The sequence below is a fragment of the Phyllobates terribilis genome, unplaced genomic scaffold, assembly GCF_046119375.1.
Source record: "Phyllobates terribilis strain yellow unplaced genomic scaffold, ASM4611937v1 Scaffold_4__5_contigs__length_816908805, whole genome shotgun sequence".
In the NCBI taxonomy this organism is placed as follows: domain Eukaryota; kingdom Metazoa; phylum Chordata; class Amphibia; order Anura; family Dendrobatidae; genus Phyllobates; species Phyllobates terribilis.
The window spans coordinates 217,162,656-217,188,780 of record NW_027362764.1 but is presented as its reverse complement, the minus strand read 5'-3'; the positions used below and the strand labels follow the sequence as shown (position 1 = coordinate 217,188,780).

The 26,125-nt window shown below is 43.1% G+C and overlaps 1 pseudogene; it reads right to left on the bottom strand.

Annotated features, from left to right (window-relative positions):
• Positions 1-26,125, bottom strand: part of LOC141265248 (collagen alpha-6(VI) chain-like) — a 341,127-nt pseudogene that overhangs the window by 61,384 nt on the left and 253,618 nt on the right.

Sequence of the window (26,125 nt, the reverse complement as noted above, 5' to 3'; positions counted from 1 at the left end):
ATTGGCGATTTTATACTGGAGAAAGGAAAAGAGGTGTGCTATGAAGCAGTGATCACCCAACAATACTTCAATAAATTATCAAACGTTATAATAAGTTACAATAAATTTTATTCATTACAAATATAAATACATATAAACAATGTCAAAAAAACAAAATAGCTAAAACACAAGTAAAATCAATATAGTGGGGTTACCCACTAATTTGAAGCCCACCTGCTCCAAAAAACATCCCTAGCTACAACAGAACAAGCAGTACCATAATACAACAAGTGCCAGTATTATCCCTGGTGATCAATATCGTACACATGCATATTAGTTATGACTGCCTGACATTAGTATTCAAGGAGGTGTACTATAGTCCAGAAAGATGAAGAGGGAAGTATGTACCTACTACAGCAGAGTATATATTGAAAAATACAAAAAGTCCCAAACATAAATGAAGCCCATATAGAATATCTGAGCTAAAAAATACTATATACTCACATACCACAAAAAGTACTATTCAGGGTATAAATAAATACAAACCCCTTTCATGCTGTAAGTATCCCTCCTGCACATAATAGCGCTAAGATCAATCACTTCCCTGAGCACAAAATCCTAGGCTGGGATGATGCAGGCGGGCATACAGTGCCCAACACGTGTCGCCACTACACGTGGCTTCATCAGAGGTCTATAGGGCACAGGTAAGATGACGCTGTTATATATAATCAAGAACCTAATTACCATTTCAGCAGCTGATATGCGGCCACTCCAAACCGTACATTGCAGGAACATGGCGTGACCCCCAACCTGGAAGTGCTATGCATTGCACATGTGCAGGAGAGCATACAGGAAGTGAGGGGGAGGATCGCACCCTCCCCATGGTAACCCAGACGCTGCAGCTAGTAACCCAAACGCTGCAGCTTGTGCATAGATGCACATTGCACAAAGCAGACAAAGCCATGATGAGCAGAGTGATGCCCTCATCCCAAAGGCTAAAGGTCACATCATGTATGTTGAAAAGTTATGCATTATGTGCAAGGAAAGAGCACCATCATAGTGAGAATATTTTGTCTTTCATAGGTGTAATGCCATAAGCTGGGCATCCTGCCACAGGCTATCCCAAGTCGTAATAAGTCCTGTCTGACCCTAAAGGTCATCAAATTAATCTAGTTATTTATAACATACCCCCATAACAGCGTGGCACACAGTAGGGTTGGCCAGAGGCAAGCAAAGTATACCTGAATCAAAGAGAGCACAATTTTGGATACTGGGCTTTAAAAAAATAAATAAATAAATAAATAAATAAAATAACTAAATAAATTGTTTATATATTTTTATGAATAATATTATGCCGATACACACATGACAGTGTCACAAGCATTCTCCAATATATGCAGTGCGCACTGCTCATTCAAACATGGTATACGACACGGCGTAGCACCCGCACAGCTATAGATTAACGTACACATAAGTCAGAGACAAAAATATATATACGATTTTATTATGGATAAATATGACCAAATCGGATTTCAGTCGATCCCAAGAACCCCATTATATACAGGGCTTCTCACCATCCCAAAGCTCCCCCCAAAAAATCTAGGAACCGTGATGATCTACTCCAAGCACGGGTAAGAAATTGTGCCAGGCCACTAAGCTTGATTACGACCTTTAACAACCAGTGGAGCGACATCCGGGAGATCCTCTCTAAAAACTGGGGCATTTTGCTTAGTGAGCCAAAACTAATGAAACATATCCCGGCAGCACCTAGCTTGGTTGCTCGGAGGGCGAAAAACTTCAAGGATAGCCTTTGCAATAGCCATTTTGTACGTCCTGTAAGGAGTTTGGAAAGGGGTAATAAGCTTTTGGGAACATACCCCTGTGGTAGTTGCAACATCTGCCAGTACACTGTGGCACAAGATGGCATTGTACTTCCAAGTGTGCCATTCAAGATTCAATCTAAGGCCTATTTTAATTGCAGATCCCGTAATCTGGTCTACGCTCTGGTCTGTGGCTGCCCGAAAATCTATGTGGGACAGACGACGCAGGAACTAAGAAAGAGGATACAGCAACATCTCTCGAATATCTCAATGGCAAAGAGAGATCGGGACAAAGACAAACCTATTACATCAGTGGCTGCACATTTCCTGGAGGTCCATAGGAGCAGAATAGTGGGACTGCAGGTAATTGGATTGGAAACATAAGGGGGGGGGTGACCTGACAAAGGCACTTTTGAGATGCGAATCGAAATGGATCTATAATTTGCACAGCCTGGCTCCTAAGGGACTAAATGGAGAGTTATTATTCACAGGGTTTTATAAACTGCTGTGAATTATTTGTTATAATGCCCCGGTCTCCAACTTTCCTGGCCCAGGTCTGGACATTATGGAAATGGTACTGGAAGGACTGTGAGGATGACCCCGGTACAAAACAATATAGGAGGACAGGATGGAACATCACCTGGATGTGGGATACACAGAACACCATGAAGATTATGGAGGACCTAGGCTCCATCGCCTGTTTGGACCTCACATATGGAATAGTGCAACCATCTGGAAACATCTGGACTGGACTAATGGAACGAGCATTGGTGGCTATTGCTATTGTTTTGATGACTCTGTTTCTGGACTCTCCATGGCAATTGCCTGGTATATCATGAACTATAAAATAATTAATTGTCTTTTGATGATCTGAGCTACGGGTCTGTTTATATGGAGACTTTTTCTCTGTTGTGTTCCAGGTGGTTTGACATTTTGTCCGTTCTTTGTCTCCCTGATGATCAATATTGCATATATGGGCGGATTTAGACGTAAAGCCTGACATATTTATAATAACTTTTACTTTGTCTTTATATATATCAACAACTCATTTGAGGTTTGGGTCTTTCCAAAGGGGGTAAAAGGTGTGCGAAGTGGCTGTATCGGCTATATGTCGAACTTGGATATCGCATGAGATACTCAAATATGAGGGTCTCACCTCTCTTTGAATGGCACCTTGTCCTCATAAACCCGAGTGAATATATTTGTTTAACATCAATCTTGTGGCAGATAATTACACTTGGATACCAAACATACATGCAAGCACTTGGGTCTGTCCTGCGGTGGTGTTATGGGCATCTTGATTGTTTGTGGGGACTAAAAGTACCCCTTATTCACCATCAGTACTTCATATAGAATTTTACTTACCTTGCAGACCTGATTGGGCCCCCACTGAGATATAATCAAACCAACCGTCTCACAGTGTTATACAGCAGTTTTTGGGGGAGCTTTGGGATGGTGAGAAGCCCTGTATATAATGGGGTTCTTGGGATCGACTGAAATCCGATTTGGTCATATTTATTCATAATAAAATCGTATATATATTTTTGTCTCTGACTTATGTGTACGTTAATCTATAGCTGTGCGGGTGCTACGCCGTGTCGTATACCATGTTTGAATGAGCAGTGCGCACTGCATATATTGGAGAATGCTTGTGACACTGTCATGTGTGTATCGGCATAATATTATTCATAAAAATATATAAACAATTTATTTATTTATTTATTTATTTTTTTTTTTTAAGCCCAGTATCCAAAATTGTGCTCTCTCTGATTCAGGTATAGTTTGCTTGCCTCTGGCCAACCCTACTGTGTGCCAAGCTGTTATGGGGGTATGTTATAAATAACTAGATTAATTTGATGACCTTTAGGGTCAGACAGGACTTATTAGGACTTGGGATAGCCTGTGGCAGGATGCCCAGCTTATGGCATTACACCTATGAAAGACAAAATATTCTCACTATGATGGTGCTCTTTCCTTGCACATAATGCATAACTTTTCAACATACATGATGCGACCTTTAGCCTTTGGGATGAGGGCATCACTCTGCTCATCATGGCTTTGTCTGCTTTGTGCAATGTGCATCTATGCACAAGCTGCAGCGTTTGGGTTACTAGCTGCAGCGTCTGGGTTACCATGGGGAGGATGCGATCCTCCCCCTCACTTCCTGTATGCTCTCCTGCACATGTGCAATGCATAGCACTTCCAGGTTGGGGGTCACGCCATGTTTCTGCAATGTACGGTTTGGAGTGGCCGCATATCAGCTGCTGAAATGGTAATTAGGTTCTTGATTATATATAACAGCGTCATCTTACCTGTGCCCTATAGACCCCTGATGAATCCACGTGTAGTGGCGACACGCGTTGGGCACTGTATGCCCGCCTGCATCATCCCAGCCTAGGATTTTGTGCTCAGGGAGGTGATTGATCTTAGCTCTATTATGTGCAGGAGGGATACTTACAGCATGAAAGGGTTTTGTATTTATTTATACCCTGAATAGTACTTTTTGTGGTATGTGAGTATATAGTATTTTTTAGCTCAGATATTCTATATGGGCTTCATTTATGTTTGGGACTTTTTGTATTTTTCAATATATACTCTGCTGTAGTAGGTACATACTTCCCTCTTCATCTTTCTGGACTATAGTACACCTCCTTGAATACTAATGTCAGGCAGTCATAACTAATATGCATGTGTACGATATTGATCACCAGGGATAATACTGGCACTTGTATTATGGTACTGCTTGTTCTGTTGTAACTAGGGATGTTTTTTGGAGCAGGTGGGCTTCAAATTAGTGGGTAACCCCACTATATTGATTTTACTTGTGTTTTAGCTATTTGAGTTTTTTGACGTTGTTTATATGTATTTATATTTGTAATGAATAAAATTTATTGTAACTTATAACGTATGATAATTTATTGAAGTATTGTTGGGTGATCACTGCTTCATAGCACACCTCTTTTCCTTTTTTTCACGTGTATTTATGTGGTGTGCAGCATGTTGATCTCCTTTTTGATTTGGATGGTGCCCTCCATAGTTTAGTGTTTATCGATTTTATACTGGAATTTGGACATCCTTGCGACCCACCGCTGTTCTAACGCGCCCAGTTTGGCGTTCTCCAAGTGGGCCAAAGGGTTGTTATCTGTCCGCACTTGCACTTCTGACCCTCACAGGTACTCAGCAAATTTCTCGGTCATGGCCCACACCAGTGCCAGTAGCTCCAGCTTAAATGAACTGTAGTTGTCCGGATTCTTCTCCGTATCTCGGAGTGACCTGCTGGCATACGCGATCACTCGCTCTTTCCCTCCTTGTACTTGAGCCAGCACTGCTCCCAGCCCATGCAAGCTTCCATCAGTGTACAACATGAAAGGCTGCGAAAAGTCAGCATAGGCCAGAATCGGGGCATCTGTTAGCGCCATTTTCAATGCTCGGAATGCCTCTTCTTGTCGTGGGCCCCACTGAATGGGCTGCCACTTGGCTCCCCCGGCTGTTCCTCTCAGCAATTCATTGAGCGGGATCGCAATCTTAGCGAAGTCTTTAATGAATCTGCGGTAGTATCCAGCAAGCCCCAGGAATGCCCTTAGTTCCCTTAGATTGGCGGGCGTGGGCCACTTCTGCACGGCAGCTACTTTCTCCGCAGTGGGGTGCACCCCTGCACTGGACACAGTGTGCCCCAGATATTCAATTTCTCGTTTGAAGAGACGACACTTACGAGGCTTAATTTTCAGGCCGTGCCTTTGTAGCTGTTCTAACACTTGTTCCAATCGGCGGAGATGATCCTCAAACGTTGCGGAATAGATAATTATATTGTCCAGATATATTAAAGTGGCTTCAAAGTTGAGGTCCCCCAAGCATCTCTCCATCAGCCGTTGGAAGGTTCCTGGCGCATTTGTTAGTCCGAACGGCATTCGATTGAACTCAAACAGGCCCATAGGGAGAACAAAAGCTGTCTTCGGACGATCCTTCTCAGCTACTGGGACCTGCCAATAGCCACTGGCCAGGTCGAGGGAAGAGAAGAACTTGGCGCTTCCCAGCGCAGATAGAGACTCTTCAATTCGGGGGAGTGGATAGGAGTCCCGTACTGTACAGGCATTCAGCTTTCAATAGTCTACGCAGAATCTCAGGGTACCGTCCTTCTTTCGGACCAGCACAATCGGAGCCGCCCAGGGGCTCTGGTTTTCACGGATCACACCGTTCAGCAACATGTGGGCCAACAGCTCTTTTACCTCCTGGTACATTTGAGGCGGGATCTGCCGATATCTCTCTCGGATGGGAGCAGTATTTCTGGTGGGTATTTTGTGCTGAATGTCCCGAGTGCACCCGAAATCATCTTCATGCTGTGCAAACACTCCCTGATATCGCTGTAGAAGTTGTTCGATCTGCCTTACTTGTCCAGCAGAAAACTCAGTCAGGTTAGCTTCCATTTCTTCCAGGAGGTGGCGTCCAGCCAACGGTTCTCTTCCATGTTCCTGGCTATTGAGGGACACCTCTAGGGTCCATGGTTTTCCTTCCACAGGTGCCAGCCCTATAGCGTCAGCTCTAGTAAGGGCCTCCGGCATTATGCACACTCGCACCACCTCTTGTCAGGGCAACAACTGTAAACTGGTGGCACTTAAATTGATGCAGCGCACGGGTACTCGACCGTGCCGCACGGTGGCCAGAGTTCGAGCAATCAGGAGTCCAGAGGGCGCTTCTTCTCCCTCCATTGGTTGAACTTGAATGTCCACGCCCTCTAAGGACACATGTGCCAGCACCGGCAAAGTGAGTACAGTCTGTCCCACCGGCAGTGTCATTGTGGCTTCGGGCGGTATCGATACCTTACCAAGGTACTGGGAGGTAGTGGGCAACTTTTCAATCTGACTGACCCGCACGAGGTGCTGGAACACTCTCTTGTTAGCTGGGTCTCGAGTGGCGTGGGTCCAGTTGTTTTTGCTACAGCCCTCAGCCAGGAACTGTCCGACTTCTTTCAGCACATTCATGCCCAGGGTTACAATGGGCCCATCGCCTCTGGGCCCGGTGGTCAGTATGATCCCTTTTCGACCGAGGTCCTTTCCACATGCCCGCACAGACATCCATACTACTCCCGCTGCTGGGATAGGTAGTTGATTAGCCGCCACCAGTTTGACAGTGGGTTCCCGGCAGAAACGAGCGACTTCAGGAAAGTGACTTTGGAAGTACGTCTCAGGCATAGTGGTCACTTGAGACCCTGTGTCCATCAAACAGCGGATCCGCTGCCCATTGAATTCAGCCCAGATAATGGGCCTCTCGGAGATAATGTCTTCAGAGCTCCCTCTTCTACACTCTGAAGCTCGAGACCCCACGGTATGCTCCACAACCATGGGGCATTTTAGTTTAGCGGCTGTCCCCTCCTCCTCCTTTCTCGGTTGGGACAGTCTTTGGAGATATGCCCCCTACCTCCGCAGGTCCAGCACTCCGGTCCTCGTTCTGCCGATAGGTCGGGTACATGTCGTGCTGGGGCCGGATAGGAATGTCTTTCTCGTTCAGGTCTCCGTCCGCGTTGAGCAGTACGGTCCATCGGCAAGGGGGCAGTAGGAGTCTTCCTAATAGAATTCAGCTCACCCCGAATGTCTCGAATTTCCTGACGTATTTCCCGTACCCAATCAGGCTCTTGGTTGGTGAATCCAGGAGCAATTGCCTCATGACTTCTAACTGAGGCTTTGAGAACAGGAACTTCTCTCTCCAGGACTCTAGCTTCAGCCCCTACCTCCAGGAAGCCCATATCAGGGCTCAATCGCAGCCGCTCCTTCAGGATCTGCCTCAGGGAAGGGTCTTTCAAGCCAGCAATCAGTTAGTCACGCAACACCTCATCCAATGGTCCCAGTCCTCGGTTCCCATCTCGAGTTTTCTTAGTGATATAGGCCGTCACTTCCTGTAATGCATTAACATACTGATTTACTGTCTCATTTTCCCCTTGGACCCGCTGAAACAACCGTAAGCGCAAGTGTCCCAAATCTGTAGTGTCACCAGTGCATGTCCTCTAGAATTTTTATCACTTTATCCACGGTGTCACGGTCCCCAGGTGGGCGGTACATCACAGTCTGTCGGGCCTCTCCATCAAGGGTTAGGAGGGCCAGCTCCGCCTGGGCTAGAGGGTCAAGGGGATACATACGTAGCATACTTCTCAGTCTTTCTGCCTAGTCCCAAAGTGACATGCCATCCCCTGTAAACTTGGGAAGATGGCTGAGCATAGCCCCCAGGGGTATATGGCTCCGGCCGGACCCAGCCACAGACTGATCCGCCATCTCTGCGTCTGAATGTTGCATCCTGCCGACTACGCCAAATGTAATGCAGGTGCCGGAATGCAACGCACAGAGACACAAGGCGAGAACAGTCAGAGATATTTGTAAACAGTTTTATACAACAGGTATACTGAAACAAGGGATTAGCAACAAGGGTAATGAACAGTGGTTTGAAATATCAGAAAAATACGAAATTTCTCAAAGTAAGGCGCAGTCTCTTAAAATAAGGCGCAGTCTCTTAAAGTAAGGTGATGCCCTCAAGCATGAGAGACACCACACAAGTTCTTTAACCGTGAATTTGGTCATAGCGGGGGTCACCGGTTATTCCCACTAGGCCGTGAGTCTCTTTCCGGATGAATTCAATTAAATCACGTTGTGCTACTTTAGCCCCAACCGTTCCCCTTCCAACCTGAGTAATTAAACCCAATTGTCCCCGGTACCGTGGGTGAGCAGTGGAAGTGACGGCCCTGCTCACGTATGCAGCTCCTCTCTGCTTGGCCGTTGGAGGCAGTCTCTCGAGCCTTGGATAGGGGGGTCCAGGCCTCGTCTGTCGGCGGCCGACGTCGGGTTCCGCGAACTCACTCAGCACCGCGATCAGGTTCCTAGTATCCTCAGCAGGCACAGCACTCGGGTCACAACTGTGAGGGATCCGGAGCTCTTTTACCGACTGGAGCACCTCTCAGGCCTCTGGATTTGGCCTGTCACGCGGGGTTTCTCAGGACGCAGGGAGCACGTCTGCTCCTCTCTGCTGCCTGGCGCCAAATACCCCTCAGGTTTGGCGCGCTGGCCTCTTATCTCTCTGAACTCCTTCCTGGAAGTCACCTGATCGGGTCCAGCGTCTGAATCTGCCCTCCCTGCAACTTCCCTTGTATATTTTGGTTCCGCTTGACTGTCTCTGGCCAGTAGATGGCAGTCTCGCTCCATCCTTGAAACGTCATGTTGAAGTTCTTTTACCAGCTTTCTTGCTCGTTCTACACAGTCATCAAAGCAAAAGGTGGCTACTTTGAAGAACCTAGACATATATATATATATATATATATATATATATATATATATATGACATATTTTCAGTTGTTTCACACTTTTTTGTTAAGTATATAATTCCACATGTGTTAATTCATAGTTTTGATGCCTTCAGTGTGAACGTACAATTTTCAAAGTCATGAAAATACAGAAAAATCTTTAAATGAGAGGGTGTGTCCAAATAAAAGGGAACACTCAAATAACACATCCTAGATCTGAATGAATGAAATATTCTCATTGAATACTTTGTTCTGTACAAAGTTGAATGTGCTGACAGCAAAATCACACAAAAATCATCAATGGAAAACAAATTTATTAACCAATGGAGGCCTGGATTTGGAGTCACCCCCAAAATTAAAGTGGAAAAACACACTAAAGGCTGATCCAACTTTGATGTAATGCCTTTAAAACAAGTCAAAATGAGGCTCAGTATTGTGTGTGGCCTCCACGTGGCTATATAACCTCCCTACAACGCCTGCTCCTGATGAGGTTGCAGATGGTCTCCTGTGGAATCTCCTCCCAGACCTGGACTAAAGCATCCGCCAACTCCTGGACAGTCTGTGGTGCAACGTGACGTTAGTGGATGGAGCGAGACATGATGTCCCAGATGTGCTCAATCGGATTCAGGTCTGGGGAACGGGTGGACCAGTCCATAGCTTCAATGCCTTCATCTTGCAGGAACTGCTGACATACTCCAGCCACATGAAGTCTAGCATTGTCCTGCCTTAGGAGGAACCCAGGGCCAACCGCACCAGCATATGGTCTCACAAGGGGTCTGAGGATCTCACCTCGGTACCTCATGGCAGTCAGGCTACCTCTGGCGAACACATGGAGGGCTGTGCGGCCCTCCAAAGAAATGCCACCCCACACCATTACTGACCCACTGCCAAATCGATCATGCTGAAGGATGTTGCGGGCAGCAGATCGCTCTCTACGGCGTCTCCAGACTCTGTCACGTCTGTCACATGTGCTCAGTGTGAACCTGCTTGCTTTCATCTGTGAAGAGCACAGGGCGCCAGTGGCGACTTTGCCAATCCTGGTGTTCTATTGCAAATGCCAAGCGTCCTGCACGGTGTTGGGCTGTTAGCACAACCCCCATCAGTGGACGTCGGGCCCTCATACCACCCTCATGGAGTCGGTTTCTAACCATTTGTGCAGACACATGCACATTTGTGGCCTGCTGGAGGTCATTTTGCAGGTCTCTGGCAGTGCTCCTCCTGTTCCTCCTTGCACAAAGGCGGAGGTAGCGGTCCTGCTGCTGTGTTGTTGCCCTCCTATGGCCCCCTCCTCGTCTCCTGGTGTACTGGCCTGTCTCCTGGTAGCGCCTCCATCCTCTGGACACTACGCTGACAGACACAGCAAACCTTCTTGCCACAGCTCGCATTGATGTGCCATCCTGGATGAGCTGCACTACCTGAGCAACTTCTGTGGGTTGTAGAGTCCATCTCATGCTACCACGAGTGTGAAAGCACAACCAACATTCAAAAGTGACCAAAACATCAGCCAGAAAGCATTGGTACTGAGATGTGGTCTGTGGTCCCCACCTGTAGAACCACTCCTTTATTGAGGGCGTCTTGATAATTGCCAATAATTTCCATCTATTGTCAATTCCATTTGCACAACAGCATGTGAAATTGATTGTGAATCAGTGTTGCTTCCTAAGTGGACAGTTTGATTTCACAGAAGTTTGATTTACTTGGAGTTATATTCTGTTGTTTAAGTGTTCCCTTTATTTTTTTGAGCAGTGTATATATATATATATATATATATATATATATATATATATATATATGTATATATATATATATATATATATATATATATATATATACATACACAAACACCCACCCACACATATAGTGTGTGGGTATTGGATGTATACATATATACATACATACACGTGCTGTTGATATTGGAAATGAATTGAATTTAAATGGGGTTTATTTAATAAATTACTATTTTCTGTCACGTCAACATATGACCTAAAATATCTATACAGATTGCAATGTCTACAAATTCAGACTGTTTAAGACACTTGATCTAAAAAGATTGTACTATTGAAAAATGAATAACTATTATGTACCACAAACTGCAAAATGCTCAGCCACTTGTGGCAACTGCTTGTCATGCTTCTCTGAACTGCATGTTTTATGCTTCCCATCTAGGTACTATGCATTGCTATAGCTATTGAATTGGACCAAAAGTGGGCTATAATGTGACAACACGGTTTTGCAAAATGTGATCTCCAGCAAAAAATCTAATAAAGACATAATAGTGACTACAGAGAAACGTTAACCCAAACCATAAATAATATACCTACTATACAGTAGAAGAAAAAGGAGTTTATGGAACAACATTAAAAATAACGTCACCAGAAAGTTTCCTAAACTAACCTACAGTTTTAAAGTGAAACATATTTGTTTTTTAACATTTATGGTGATTTATTTTCAATTCTACTGCTTAAATAAAAATCATTAAGTCCTGCAGTTTTTTAACTTCGGTCACTAACCCTACCGTTAGGCTGACACTTAATGTACTTCAGAAATGACTTTTCACTAGTCATCTCATTCTCATCATAGGGAGGGTTACAGTGATACTTGTATATAGACAACAGAGGGTCACACAATTCACAACAGGTGATGATCACGCCTACCTCCTCCCACTCGCTGTACAGTGGCCTCTGCACACATCACAGAGCATTCCTAGAAAACTCTCCCATACAAGTAAATGACCATGTTCAGTCTATTGAATGCTATGGCCCATGTAGCTGCTGAAAAGCATACCTCTAAATGCTGCTCACAGAAGCTCATGCAAGTTGGCTGCGTCATAATCAATCATATTATGAAAACAGATTAAAAAAAAATCTTCAATCATAAAATAAAACATTAAGAAAAAAAATATTCATCTTACCTTGGCAACATGCTGTAAAGGGAGACATACAATTGTATAAGTATTACAGAAAAGGTTTTTCATTAGAATGTATTCTGCAGTTATTCTGTAATGGAGGAGTTATCATTTATATGAATGTGATAGTCTAAAATTAGGGTTCCATGGCGACTGTTGGTTGTTGCGACAAACAACTATAATGGTTTCCTAGGGCCAAGTTCACACAACCGTATTTCCGTTTCCGAGTGCTGTCCGTGATAAAACAGACTGTACTCAGACCAATATTATTCAATGGGGCGGTGCAGATGAACGATTTTTTGCACTGACCTAATCTGCACATGAAAAAAAAAAATGGCAGCATGCACTAGTTTCTTTCATGTGTCAGATGAGACTCACCCATTCGAGTCTATAGGTACGAAAAAAAACCAAACTATTCTATACGGAGCCACAGTGTAGCATCCGATATTTATTGATACGTTGTATTTCCTTAACCTCTTTACAACCCAAGGTGGTTTGCACGTTAATGACCAGACCAATTTTTACAATTCTAACCATTGTCACTTTGAGGTAATTACTCTGGAACGCTTCAACGGATCCCCCTGATTCTGAGACTGTTTTTTGTGACATATTGTACTTCATGATTGTGGTAAAATTTCTTCGATATCACTTGCGTTTATTTGTGAAAAAAACGGAAATTTGGCGAAAATTTTCAAAATTTGAATTTTTATGTCCTTAAATCAGAGAGATATGTCACACAAAAAAGTTAATAAATAACATTTCCCACATGTCTACTTTACATCAGCACAATTTTGAAACCAAAATTTTTTTTTATTAGGGAGCTATAAGGGTTAAAAGTTGACCAGCGATTTCTCATTTTTCCAACAAAATTTACAAAACCATTTTTTTAGGGACCACATCACATTTGAAGTCACTTTGAGGCGTCTTTATGACAGAAAGTACCCAAAAGTGACACCATTCTAAAAACTGCACCCCTCAAGGTTCTCATAACCACATTCAAGAACTTTATTAACCCTTCAGGTGCTTCACAGGAATTTTTGGAATGTGGAAGAAAAAAATGAACATTTAGCTTTTTTCACAAAAATGTTACTTTAGACCCATTTTTTTTAATTTTCGCAGGGGTAACAGGAAAAAATGGACCCCTGGGCACGCAGATACCCTGTATGTGGGGAAAAACCACTGTTTGGGCACACGACAGGGTTCGGAAGGGAAGGAGCGCCATTTGACTTTTTGAATGTAAAATTTGCTTGAATAATTAGCAGACGCCATGTTGCGTTTGGAGAGCCCCTGATGTGCCTAAACAGTGGAAACCACCCACAAGTGACACAATTTTGGAAACTAGACCCCTCAAGGAACTTATCTAGATGTGTGGTGAAAACCTTGAACCCCCAGGCGCTTCACAGAAGTTTATAACATGGAGCTGTAAAAATAAAATTTTCACATTTTTCTCACAAAAATGTTTTTCAGCCCCCAATTTTACATTTTCATAAGGGTAACAGGAGAAATTGCACCATGCAGTTTGTTGTGCAGTCTCTCCTGAGTAAGCAGATACTCCATATGTGGAGGAAAACCACTGCTTGGGCGCACGGCAGAGTTCGGAAGGGAAGAAGCGCCATTTGACTTTTTGATTGTAAAATTTGCTTGAATAATTAGCGGACGCCTTGTTGTGTTTGGGGAGCCCCTGATGTGCCTAAACAGTGAAAACCACCCACAAGTGACACAATTTTGGAAACTAGACCCCTCAAGGAACTTATGTAGATATGTGGTGAGCACCTTGAACCCACAGGTGCTTCACAGAAGTTTATAACATGGAGCCGTGAAAATAAAATTTTCACATTTTTCAGACAAAAATGTTTTTCAGCCCCCAATTTTGCATTTTCATAAGTGTAACAGGAGAAATTGCACCATGCAGTTTGTTGTGCAGTCTCTCCTGAGTAAGCAGATACCCCATATGTGGAGGAAAACCACTGCTTGGGCGCACGGCAGGGTTCGGAAGGGAAGAAGCGCCATTTGACTTTTTGATTGTAAAATTTGCTTGAATAATTAGCGGACGCCTTGTTGTGTTTGGGGAGCCCCTGATGTGCCTAAACAGTGAAAACCACCCACAAGTGACACAATTTTGGAAACTAGACCCCTCAAGGAACTTATGTAGATATGTGGTGAGCACCTTGAACCCACAGGTGCTTCACAGAAGTTTATAACATGGAGCCGTGAAAATAAAATTTTCACATTTTTCAGACAAAAATGTTTTTCAGCCCCCAATTTTGCATTTTCATAAGTGTAACAGGAGAAATTGCACCATGCAGTTTGTTGTGCAGTCTCTCCTGAGTAAGCAGATACCCCATATGTGGAGGAAAACCACTGCTTGGGCGCACGGCAGGGTTCGGAAGGGAAGAAGCGCCATTTGACTTTTTGATTGTAAAATTTGCTTGAATAATTAGCGGACGCCTTGTTGTGTTTGGGGAGCCCCTGATGTGCCTAAACAGTGAAAACCACCCACAAGTGACACCATTTTGGAAACTAGACCCCTCAAGGAACTTATGTAGATGTGTGGTGAGCACCTTGAACCCACAGGTGCTTCACAGAAGTTTATAACATGCAGCCGTGAAAATAAAATTTTCACATTTTTCAGACAAAAATGTTTTTCAGCCCCCAATTTTGCATTTTCATAAGTGTAACAGGAGAAATTGCACCATGCAGTTTTTTGTGCAATTTCTCCTGAATAAGCAGATACCCCATATGTGGGAGAAAACCACTGCTTGGGCGCACGGCAGAGTTCGGAAGGGAAGAAGCGCCATTTGACTTTTTGATTGTAAAATTTGCTTGAATAATTAGCGGACGCCTTGTTGTGTTTGGGGAGCCCCTGATGTGCCTAAACAATGAAAACCACCCACAAGTGACACCATTTTGGAAACTAGACCCCTCAAGGAACTTATGTAGATGTGTGGTGAGCACCTTGAACCCACAGGTGCTTCACAGAAGTTTATAACATGGAGCCGTGAAAATAAAATTTTCACATTTTTCAGACAAAAAAGTTTTTCAGCCCCCAATTTTGCATTTTCATAAGTGTAACAGGAGAAATTGCACCATGCAGTTTTTTGTGCAATTTCTCCTGAGTAAGCAGATACCCCATATGTGGGGGAAAACCACTGCTTGGGCGCACGGCAGAGTTCGGAAGGGAAGAAGCGCCATTTGACTTTTTGATTGTAAAATTTGCTTGAATAATTAGCGGACGCCATGTTGTGTTTGGGGAGCCCCTGATGTGCCTAAACAGTGAAAACCACCCACAAGTGACACCATTTCGGAAACTAGACCCCTCAAGGAACTTATGTAGATGTGTGGTGAGTACATTGAACCCCCAGGTGCTTCACAGAAGTTTATAACATGGAGCAGTGAAAATAAAATGTTCACATTTTTCAGACAAAAATGTTTTTCAGCCCCCAATTTTGCATTTTCCTAAGTGTAACAGGAGAAATTGCACCATGCAGTTTTTGTGCAATTTCTCCTGAGTAAGCAGATACCCCATATGTGGGGGAAAACCACTGCTTGGGCATACAGCAGGGTTCGAAAGGGAAGGAACACCATTTGACTTTTTGAATGTAAAATTTGGTTGAATAATTAGCGGATGTGCCCCTGATGTGCCTAAACAGTGGAAACCCCCCACAAGTGACACCATTTTGGAAACTAGACCCCTTAGGGAACTTATCTAGATGTGTGCGGAGCACCCTGAACCCCCAAGTCCTTTACAAAAGTTTATAACATGGAGCCATGAAAATAAAAAAATCAAACTTTTTCCACAAAAATGTTTTAGCCACAATTTTTTATTTTCACAAGGGTAAGAGGAGAAAATGGACCCCAAAAACTTTTGTGCAATTTCTCCTGAGTACGCCAATACTCCATATGTGGGGAAAATACAGTGTTTGGGCACACGGCAGAGTTCAGAAGGGATGGAGCACTGTGTGACTTTTTGAACGCAAAATTGGCTGGAATCGAGAGCGGACCCAATGTCGCGTTTGGAGAGCCCCTGATGTGACTAAATAGTGGAAACCCCCCACAAGTGACCTCATTTTGGAAACTCCACCCCTCAAGGATTTTATCAAGGGGTATAGTGAACATTTTGGACCCAGAGGTACGACACAGAATTTGATAACATTAGGTCATCATATTGAATAAGTTGTCATTAGTCTTGAGCGCAAGTGCTCGCTACTTGAGTTTGCATCGGGTACTCAGGTATGCACCATGCATCGTGGGTGCATACCATGTATTCCCGCCAGCATGTTTCACGGTTATTAGACACCAAAGAAAACCATGCGGGGATCGCTCGTGCATGGCAGGCAATCCCCGCGAGTTTTTTTTTTAGCTGTGAAGCATATGGGGCGGAGACTCGAGCATGTCGATTACCCGCGATACTCAAAGCATACCCGAGCACCCGATGCAAACTCAAGTAGCGAGCACTTGCACTCAACACTAGTTGCCATATCGTCATCTTTTTTTTTTTTATTTTGAAAAAAATCCCAACCCTAACCCTAGCCCAACTCTAACATTAGCCAAACCCTAACCCCAACCTTAGCCCAACCCCAACCCTAACCCTAGCACAACCCTAGCCCAACCCTAACCCCAACTCTAACCCCAACCCTAACCCTAGCAAAACCCTAGCCCAACCCTAACCCCAACCCTAACCCTAGCACAAAACACTAACCCTAACCCGAGAGTTTATTTTTTACGCCGTTCCTCGTGCGGTATAAGTGATTAGACGACTTTATTCTTCGGATCAATGTGATTACAGCGATACCAGAATCATATCGGTTTTTTATGATTGACAGCTGTCACACACTAAAAGACGCATTTTTTTTGTAAATTGTAAAATCTAGTTTTTGCATCACCATATTTTGAGAGCTATAATTTTTCCATATTTTGGCCAACAGAGTCATGTGATGGCTTATTTTTTGCGGGATGAGTTGACGTTTTTATTGGTGCCATTTTCAGGAACGTGACATTTTTTGATTGCTTTCTATTCCGATTTTTGGGAGGCAGAATAAACAAAAACCAACAATTCAGGAAATGTTTTTTTTTTAATTTTTTTTATTCTGTTCTGCGTGTGGTAAAATTGATAAGGTAGCTTTATTCTTCGGGTCAGTACGTTTACAGCGATATCCACATTTATATAGTTTTTCTATGTTTTGGCGCTTTAACATAATAAAAGTAATTTTATAGAAAAAATTATTTTTTTGCATTGCTTTATTCTGAAAGCTATAACTTTTATTTTTCACTTTCTGACACATTTTTTTACTTTTATACTTTGTCCCACTATGGGACTTTCACTTTTTTTATTCTGATCGCCTGCATAGCATAGGGATGGAGCACCATTCCTGTGCTATGCAGGCTGTCAGCGCTGCAGATGCAGAAGATAGTTTGGTCATGCACTGCGCATGACCAAAATATCTTCCTGCTGTCTGGTGAATCTTCCTGCTGTCTGGTGACCCGGATGTTGCCATAACGTCATCGGGTCGTCATGGCAACATCCGGGAAGCCGCGGCAGACAGCGCTGGAGGCTGGAAGAGAAGGTGAGTATTGCGATCACCTCCCCCTGCCACTGCAATGCAGCGATCGAATTCGATCGCAGCATTGCGGGGGTTAATGTGCCGGAAGAGGTGCGGGACCGCTCCTTGCACATAGTACCGGGTGTCAGCTGTGACAATCAGCTGACACCCGGCGGCGATCGCGCCCTTACTGCCTGTGTGCGGGCGCGATCACAAAGACGTACTAATATGTATCAGGCTCTTACTGCCCAGGGCACAGATACGTATTAGTACGTCTTGGGCTTTAAAGGGATTAAAGGGGTATTCCCATCTCCAAGATCCTACCCAATATGTAGTGGGTGTAAAAATAATAAAATTAGCAAATACTTCCAATTAGAAATGTAGTATAGGTTATCAGGAGAACTATGTCACTTATCTCATGGGCAGGGCATTGTAGTAGCTTAGGTATCCATTGTCAATGCTATTAACAACTAACTGTCACTATATGAGTGGTCATAACCATGGATACATAAGCTACTGCAATGCCCTGCACATGAGGTAAGCGACATACTGTAGCGAATCAGAAGAACTATGTTACATTTTTACTTTGAGATATTTGCTAATATTATTATTATTACACCTACTACATATTGGAATAGAATCTTGGAGATGGGAATACTCTTTTAACATAGAACACTGTATTTGGTTTTGTACATTTTTAATAACTTCTGCTCTATAAAACAGATTGCACATGGATGACAAATGAGAAGAAAATCATCTGCGATTTCCAGATGAAATTTGGACAATATTTTTATACACTCATAAGAATGTTACCTAAGAAAGAGATTCACAGGTGACCCCTAATATCCCACCATGGTGCAATTTTTTTGCCATTGATATTTGACTTTTCCTCGTTTTTGCCATCACTAAAAGCCTACAATGTGTATTGGACTAGCAATTTGGATCCCAAAACTACAGCCTTTATTTTAGCAGATAAGGTGGCGTGCAGGTTTCCCTTTTTTGAGGGAAATCAAGTCTTTCTACAGATTGTGGCATGACCCAGGTTATTGACCGCTAAAACAAATTGCTACCTAACATTGAAATACTAAAGTTTTAGTGTTGTCTTTTGTGTGTATTTTATATCACGTCCCATTAAGACAAATTAATGGCAATTACACTGCTCAAAAAAATAAAGGGAACACTCAAATAACACATCCTAGATCTGAATGAATGAAATATTCTCATTGAATACTTTGTTCTGTACAAAGTTGAATGTGCTGACAACAAAATCACACAAAAATCATCAATGGAAATCAAATTTATTAACCAATGGAGGCCTGGATTTGGAGTCACCCCCAAAATTAAAGTGGAAAAACACACTACAATGAGGCTCAGTATTGTGTGTGGCCTCCACGTGCCTCTATGACCTCCCTACAACGCCTGGGCATGCTCCTGGTGAGGTTGCGGATGGTCTCCTGTGGTATCTCCTCCCAGACCTGCACTAAAGCATCCGCCAACTCCTGGACAGTCTGTGGTGCAACGTGACGTGGGTGGATGGAGCGAGACATGATGTCCCACAGGAGACCATCCGCAACCTCATCAGGAGCATGCCCAGGCACTGCAGGGAGGTCATACAGGCACGTGGAGGCCACACACAATACTGAGCCTCATTTTGACTTGTTTTAAGGACATTACATCAAAGTTGGATCAGCCTGTAGTGTGTTTTTCCACTTTAATTTTTGGGGTGACTCCAAATCCAGGCCTCCATTGGTTAATACATTTGATTTCCATTGATTTTTGTGTGATTTTGTTGTCAGCACATTCAACTTTGTACAGAACAAAGTATTCAATGAGAATATTTCATTCATTCAGATCTAGGATGTGGTATTTGAGTGTTCCCTTTATTTTTTTGAGCAGTGTATTTAATCCATGCAGTAAATGCTGAAAAATGTTTTTTTTTTTTACCGGTTACCTCGCCTAACTAAAGAAATAGAACAAAAAGAGAGCAAAAAGTTATCTGTACCTTAAAATGGAACCAGTAAAAGCTACAAACAAAATAACAAGCCCTCACACAGCCCTATCAACATAAAAAGTTATGGGTCTCAATAAATGGCGACACAAACCAATTTTATGAATTTTTGAATTAAGATAAATATTTACATTTGTTATCGCCATAATCATACTTAGCTGTGCAGTGAAAAGGATCTGTTAGCTTAATGCTGCAGGTAACCCGTAAATTAAAACTCAACATGAGAATGTTTTTTTTTTTTTTCACTATTGTATTTAACTTTTTTTCATTCATATGGTAAAATGAATGGTGAGGTTTAAAATTACATCTCGGTCCACAAAAAAAACAAGCCTACAAATAGCTATATGGGTTAAAAAAATTACAGTTATGTTTCTTTGAAAAAGAGGATGAAAAAATGAAAGTGCAGAAAGACAAAAATTAGAAGGAGTTATCTGTGCTGAAATGCCAAAGTTGGACTCCAAAGTTCTAATTTTGATATAATTTTGAAAAAATAAATAAACAGATTACACAACAATTCTGATTTGTATTTTCAAAGTAAGTCCACCAACCTCATCAGGTCTAAGAGATGTATCTAATCATATATGCAATTTGTATTGTGAAATCTGGTGACAGATCCGCTATGAAAACCATGTTGACTTATGATAGGCTTAAACCTAAACTAATATTGCATGGAGTGAATAAGATTGACAACTAAATCAGGTTTTATAAGCTTGATATACAGTAATATTATCAAAACATTTAGCAAATATAGTCATACTTACGACATGTCTCACGTATAAAGTCAATAAATTCACATGTCTGTATAGAAATAACACAAGAAATGATATTTACTGAGCAAAAGGTACAGATTTTGTAATTGTGACTCTATGGACAACATAACGATGGGTACATATTAAAAGGATTCTTCCTGTCTTATTAGTTCAACAACTGCTATCTACAGTGCTGGCCAAAAGTATTGGCACCCCTGCAATTCTGTCAGATAATACTCAGTTTCTTCCTGAAAATGATTGCAATCACAAATTCTTTGGTATTAATTCTCTTCATTTAATTTGTCTTCAATGAAAAAAACACAAAAAGAATTGTCCTAAAGCCAAATTGGATATAATTCCACACCAAACCTAAAAAAGGGGGTGGACAAAAGTATTGGCACCCTTTGAAAAATCATGCGATGCTTCTCTAATTCGTGTAATTAACAGCACCTGTAACTTACCTGTGGCACCTAACAGGTGTTGGCAATAACTAAATCACACTTGCAGCCAGTTAACATGGATTAAAGTTGACTCAACCTCTGTCCTGTGTCCTTGTGTGTACCACATTGAGCATGGAGAAAAGAAAGAAGACCAAAGAACTGTCTGAGGACTTGAGAAACCAAATTGCGAGGAAGCATGAGCAATCTCAAGGCTACTGTTAGAACTCTCCTGTTGTTTTTTTTCTAGTTTGCTGGTCACATGACCTTTTTTGCCTATTTAATCCGGCTCTGCCCTCCTAGCCTTGCTGGATTTCATTGTATTTCTACTCTTGAGCTAGCTTGGTGCTCTGTTACCTTTCTCTGTTAGTTTTGCTAGGTCTTCTGACCTCTATGTTCTATGTTGTGTGTTTGTCTTTTACTGCTACAATTTCTGCTAGGAGGTGTCCAACTTTATCCCAGTCCCTAGATCTTGTAGGGATCCCTCCCTTGCATCTATAGGTCATCGTACAGACTAGCTGAGGACTTTAGCGGGTCTGATCGCAGGATCAGGTTCCCCGTTACATCGTAGGGATCCAGTTTAGTTCTATTGTAGGGACAGATCTCCTGTCTTTCCTTAGTGCTTGTAGCAGATCATAACAGTAAGTCCAGCCTAAAAAAAAAATTTCTCTAAGGAAAGACCTCCAGTTTCCATCATGGTCTCGGTTCAAGATTTGGCTCCACGCTTGCAGGGACTCTCTCTGGAGGTGGCCGAGCTCCAACAACACGTGAGTAGCTGTTCTGGAGCACATTTTGTAGAGCCAAAGGTACGTCTGCCTGATCTATTTTTTGGTGAACAACAAGATTTTTTTTCTTTTAAAAATGCTTGTTTATTGTATTTTCGTTTAAGACCCAGATCCTCTGGTGATGAAGCACAGCGCATAGGGTTCATAATGTCACTTTTGCGCAAAGATCCTCAGGGATGGGCCTTTTCTCTCCAACCTAGTGATCCGTGCTTTAGATCAGTGGATAGTTTTTTTTCTGCTTTGGGTTTGTTGTACGATGATCCTGATCGTGTCTCATCTGCTGAGTCTGAATTGAGACATCTGAGGCAGGGATCAGGTAATGTGGAAAAATATTGTTCTCACTTCCGTTGGTGGTCTGCCCAGGTGGGGTGGAACGATTCAGCTTTGAAAAGTTTGTTTCTTGCAGGGCTAGGTGAAAGGGTTAAGGATTTGCTGATTGCTTATCCCACACCTGGAAACTTGCAGGAGGCAATGCAATTAGCTATACGGGTGGACAGGAGACTGCGTGCAAGGGTTAATGAGAGTAAATCCTCTGCCATGTTAGCTCCGAGTCTTGAGAGGGTCTGTGCTGACAAAGGAGAGCCGATGGAGATTGGGGCGATGGCACCCCGCTCTCAGGAAAAAGACCGCAGGCTTTCCGGAGGTTTGTGCTTCTATTGCGGAAATTCTGGTCATTTCATTAAGGACTGTGTGCTTCGTATGAACAAAGAAAAAAAAAAGGTCAGTCATGCACGTATAGCCTGTTTAAATATTAAGGGAGTATTCCTATCTGCTACTACCGCAGCTCAGGAAGAATTAATTGAATTTCGGGTATTTGTGGATTGTGGTTCTACTCTGAATGTTATTGATGGGGGATTCTTCGAAAAACTTAAATTAAAACCTAAACCTTTGTCATCCCCTATTGCTGTGGTTTCTGTTGATGGCTCTCCCTTGAAGAGTGTTACTCACAAGGTCTGTGAATTTCCCGTCACTATTAATGGTATTCATCAAGAGAATTTGGATTTGGTAGTATTAAATAATTTGCCTTCTCCAGTAATTTTGGGGTTGCCCTGGTTAAAATTGCACAATCCTGTACTGGATTGGTCTACCAATGAAATTAAGTCCTGGAGCCCTAAATGTTATGACAAGTGTTGTAACGGACGTATTGCTGCGGTGGAAGGAAAAAGGGGAATTACCTGTACCTATTCAGGATTTTTGGAGATTTTTTTCTGAGGAGGAGTCACAAATCTTGCCTCCCCATAGAGACTATGATTGTACCATTGAATTTGTCCCTGGAGCGACTCTTCCTAAAAGTCGTTTATTTAATCTTACTATTCCTGAGAGAAAGGCTTTGGAGGAATACATACAGACAAGCTTGGCCGCCGGTCACATTAGGCCTTCCAAGTCTCCTGTGGCTGTTGGATTTTTTTTTGCAAAAAAAAACGATGGCGGTTTACGTCCTTGTCTGGACTTTCGTGAGATTAATAAAATTACTGTACGCAATCCTTACCCACTGCCATTGATTCCTGATTTGTTTAACCAGTTAGTGGGGGCCAAGTGGTTCTCTAAAATTGATCTCCGGGGGGCATACAATTTGTTGCGCATGAAGGAGGGTGATGAATGGAAGACTGCTTTTAACACTCCTGTGGGTCATTTTGAGAATCTGGTTATGCCTTTTGGTCTTACCAATGCTCCAGCATTTTTTCAGAATCTTATTAATGACATCCTTAGACCTTTGATCGGCAAAAATGTGGTTGTGTATTTGGATGACATTCTGATTTATTCGCCTGATCTGGAGTCTCATTGGCGGAGCGTACGTGAGGTTTTACAGTTATTAATGGACAATTCGCTTTTTGCTAAGCTAGAGAAATGTGAGTTCGCTGTACAGAGAATTAGTTTTTTGGGTTACATTATCTCCAGTGAAGGTTTTGAGATGGACCCGGTTAAAGTTCAAGCTGTGCAGGAATGGCCTACGCCTATTGGTTTGAAATCGATACAGAGGTTTTTGGGTTTCGCCAATTATTACAGAAAATTCATTAAAAATTTTTCTATTATTGTCAAACCGCTGACCAATCTCACCAGGAAAGGTGCTAATGCGGTTCAGTGGACTTCTGAGGCCATTGAAGCTTTTGTGTTTCTAAAGGAGAGGTTCACCTCTGCTCCCATCCTTATGCAGCCTGATGTGACTAAGCCGTTTTTGGTCGAGGTTGATGCTTCTTCTGTGGGGGTCGGTGCGGTGTTGTCTCAGGAAAGCAAGGATGGAATACATCCCTGTGCCTTTTTTTCAAAAAAATTTTCTGAGACTGAACTTAATTACGATATTGGTAATCGGGAATTGCTGGCTATTAAACTCGCATTTGAACACTGGCGTCATCTCTTGGAAGGTGCTGAATTTCCTATTCAGGTTTTCACTGATCATAAAAATCTGATCTATCTTGATGCTGCCAAGCGCTTGAATGCCCGTCAGGCTAGGTGGGCACTTTTTTTCTCGCGGTTTAATTTTTCTGTTACTTACATCCCGGGTACCAAGAATGTTAAAGCGGATGCTTTGTCTCTCAGCTTTTCTCCCATGGTTGGTGCTGAGGAGGAGGAGGAGAGCATTTTACAAGAAGCTGTTGTGATTGCTGCTTTGGACTCCGTTTTGGAGGATGAGATTCTTAAAGCTCAGGAGAATGCCCCATCTAACACTCCCCATGGGAGGTTGTTTGTGCCTAGGACTTTTAGGAGAGATTTGTTTGTTGAGTGTCATGAGTCTTGGTTGGCAGGTCATCCAGGAATTTCTGAGACCAAGAGACTTGTGGGTCGCAGTTTTTGGTGGCCTGGATGGCAGAAGGAAGTCATTAAGTGGGTGCGTCAATGTACTGTGTGTGCTAGATCTAAGTCTTCGCATGCTCCTGCTGCGGGGTTGCTTTGCCCTCTGGAGGTTCCTAGTGCACCTTGGACACATCTGGCTATGGACTTTATTACTGACCTTCCCCCCTCTGAAGGTTTCACGGTCATCTGGGTGGTCGTGGACCGTTTTAGCAAGATGTGTCACTTGGTTCCCTTCATCAAACTGCCTTGCGCTAAGACACTCGCTAAGGCCTTTGTCAAGGAAATTGTCAGACTACATGGCGTTCCTACTGACATTGTTTCTGATAGGGGACCTCAGTTCGTGGCTCGTTTTTGGCGTGCCTTTTGTGACAGGTTGGGAGTTCATTTGTCGTTTTCATCCGGATATCATTGCTGAGTCTAATGGCCAGACAGAAAGAAAGAACCAGGATGTTGAGCAGTTCTTGCGTTGCTTTGTGGCAGACAATCAAGAGGGGTGGTCTGAGTTTCTGCCACTTGCTGAATTTGCTCTTAACAACCATACATCCTCTTCTGCTGGGTGTTTGCCTTTTTTTTGTTGTTCTGGGAGACATCCGTCTTTTGGGTCATTCTCCAAATTGATATCGGCTGTGCCTGAGGAGGAGAGTTTTTCCGGTGATTTGGAGAGAGTTTGGACGGATGTGCGTGATAATCTTCAGGAGGCTAACAAAAAATCTAAGAGGTACTTTGATAGGAAACGGCAAGAGGTTTTGTTTGCTATTGGTGACATGGTTTGGTTGCCCTCTAAGAATCTGCGATTGAGGATTCCTTCTAAAAAATTGGGTCCCAAGTTTGTAGGGCCCTTTAAGGTGCTTCAGATAGTTAACCAATCTGCTGTTAGGTTGGAGGTTCCTACCTCCTGGAAGATTAATCCAGTGTTTCATGTTTCTCTGTTGAAAAGAGCTGATGTGTCGGTTGGTGACGCCTCTGCCACTGTTCCTCCGGTGGTGGAGGACGGGGAATATGAAATTTCCCGCATCCTAAATTCTAGACGGTATAGAGGGAGTTTGCAGTATCTCGTCGCTTGGAAGGGTTTCGGACCCGAGAATAACTCATGGGTGAGGGCGGATGATGTTTCTGCTTCCAGACTTGTCAGAGCGTTTCACAGGAGGTTTCCTGATAAGCCCGGGCCTAGGGGATCCGGAGGATCCTCTTAGAAGAGGGGGTACTGTTAGAACTCTCCTGTTGGTTTTTTTCTAGTTTGGTGGTCACATGACCTTTTTTGCCTATTTAATCCGGCTCCGCCCTCCTGGCCTTGCTCGACTTCATTGTATTTCTACTCTTGAGCTAGCTTGGTGCTCTGTTACCTTTCTCTGTTAGTTTTGCTAGGTCTTCTGACCTCTATGTTCTATGTTGTGTGTTTGTCTTTTACTGCTACAATTTCTGCTAGGAGGTGTCCAACTTTATCCCAGTCCCTAGATCTTGTAGGGATCCCTCCCTTGCATCTATAGGTCATCGTACAGACTAGCTGAGGACTTTAGCGGGTCTGATCGCAAGATCAGGTTCCCCGTTACATCGTAGGGATCCAGTTTAGTTCTATTGTAGGGACAGATCTCCTGTCTTTCCTTAGTGCTTGTAGCAGATCATAACAGCTACAAGTCCATTTCCAAAGACCTGAATGTTCCTGTGTCTTCCGTGCGCAGTGTCATCAAGAAGTTTAAAGCCCATGGCACTGTGGCTAACCTCCCTAGATGTGGACGGAAAAGAAAAATTGACGAGAGATTTCAATGCAAGATTGTGTGGATGGTGGATAAAGAACCTCGACTAACATCCAAACAAGTTCAAGCTGCC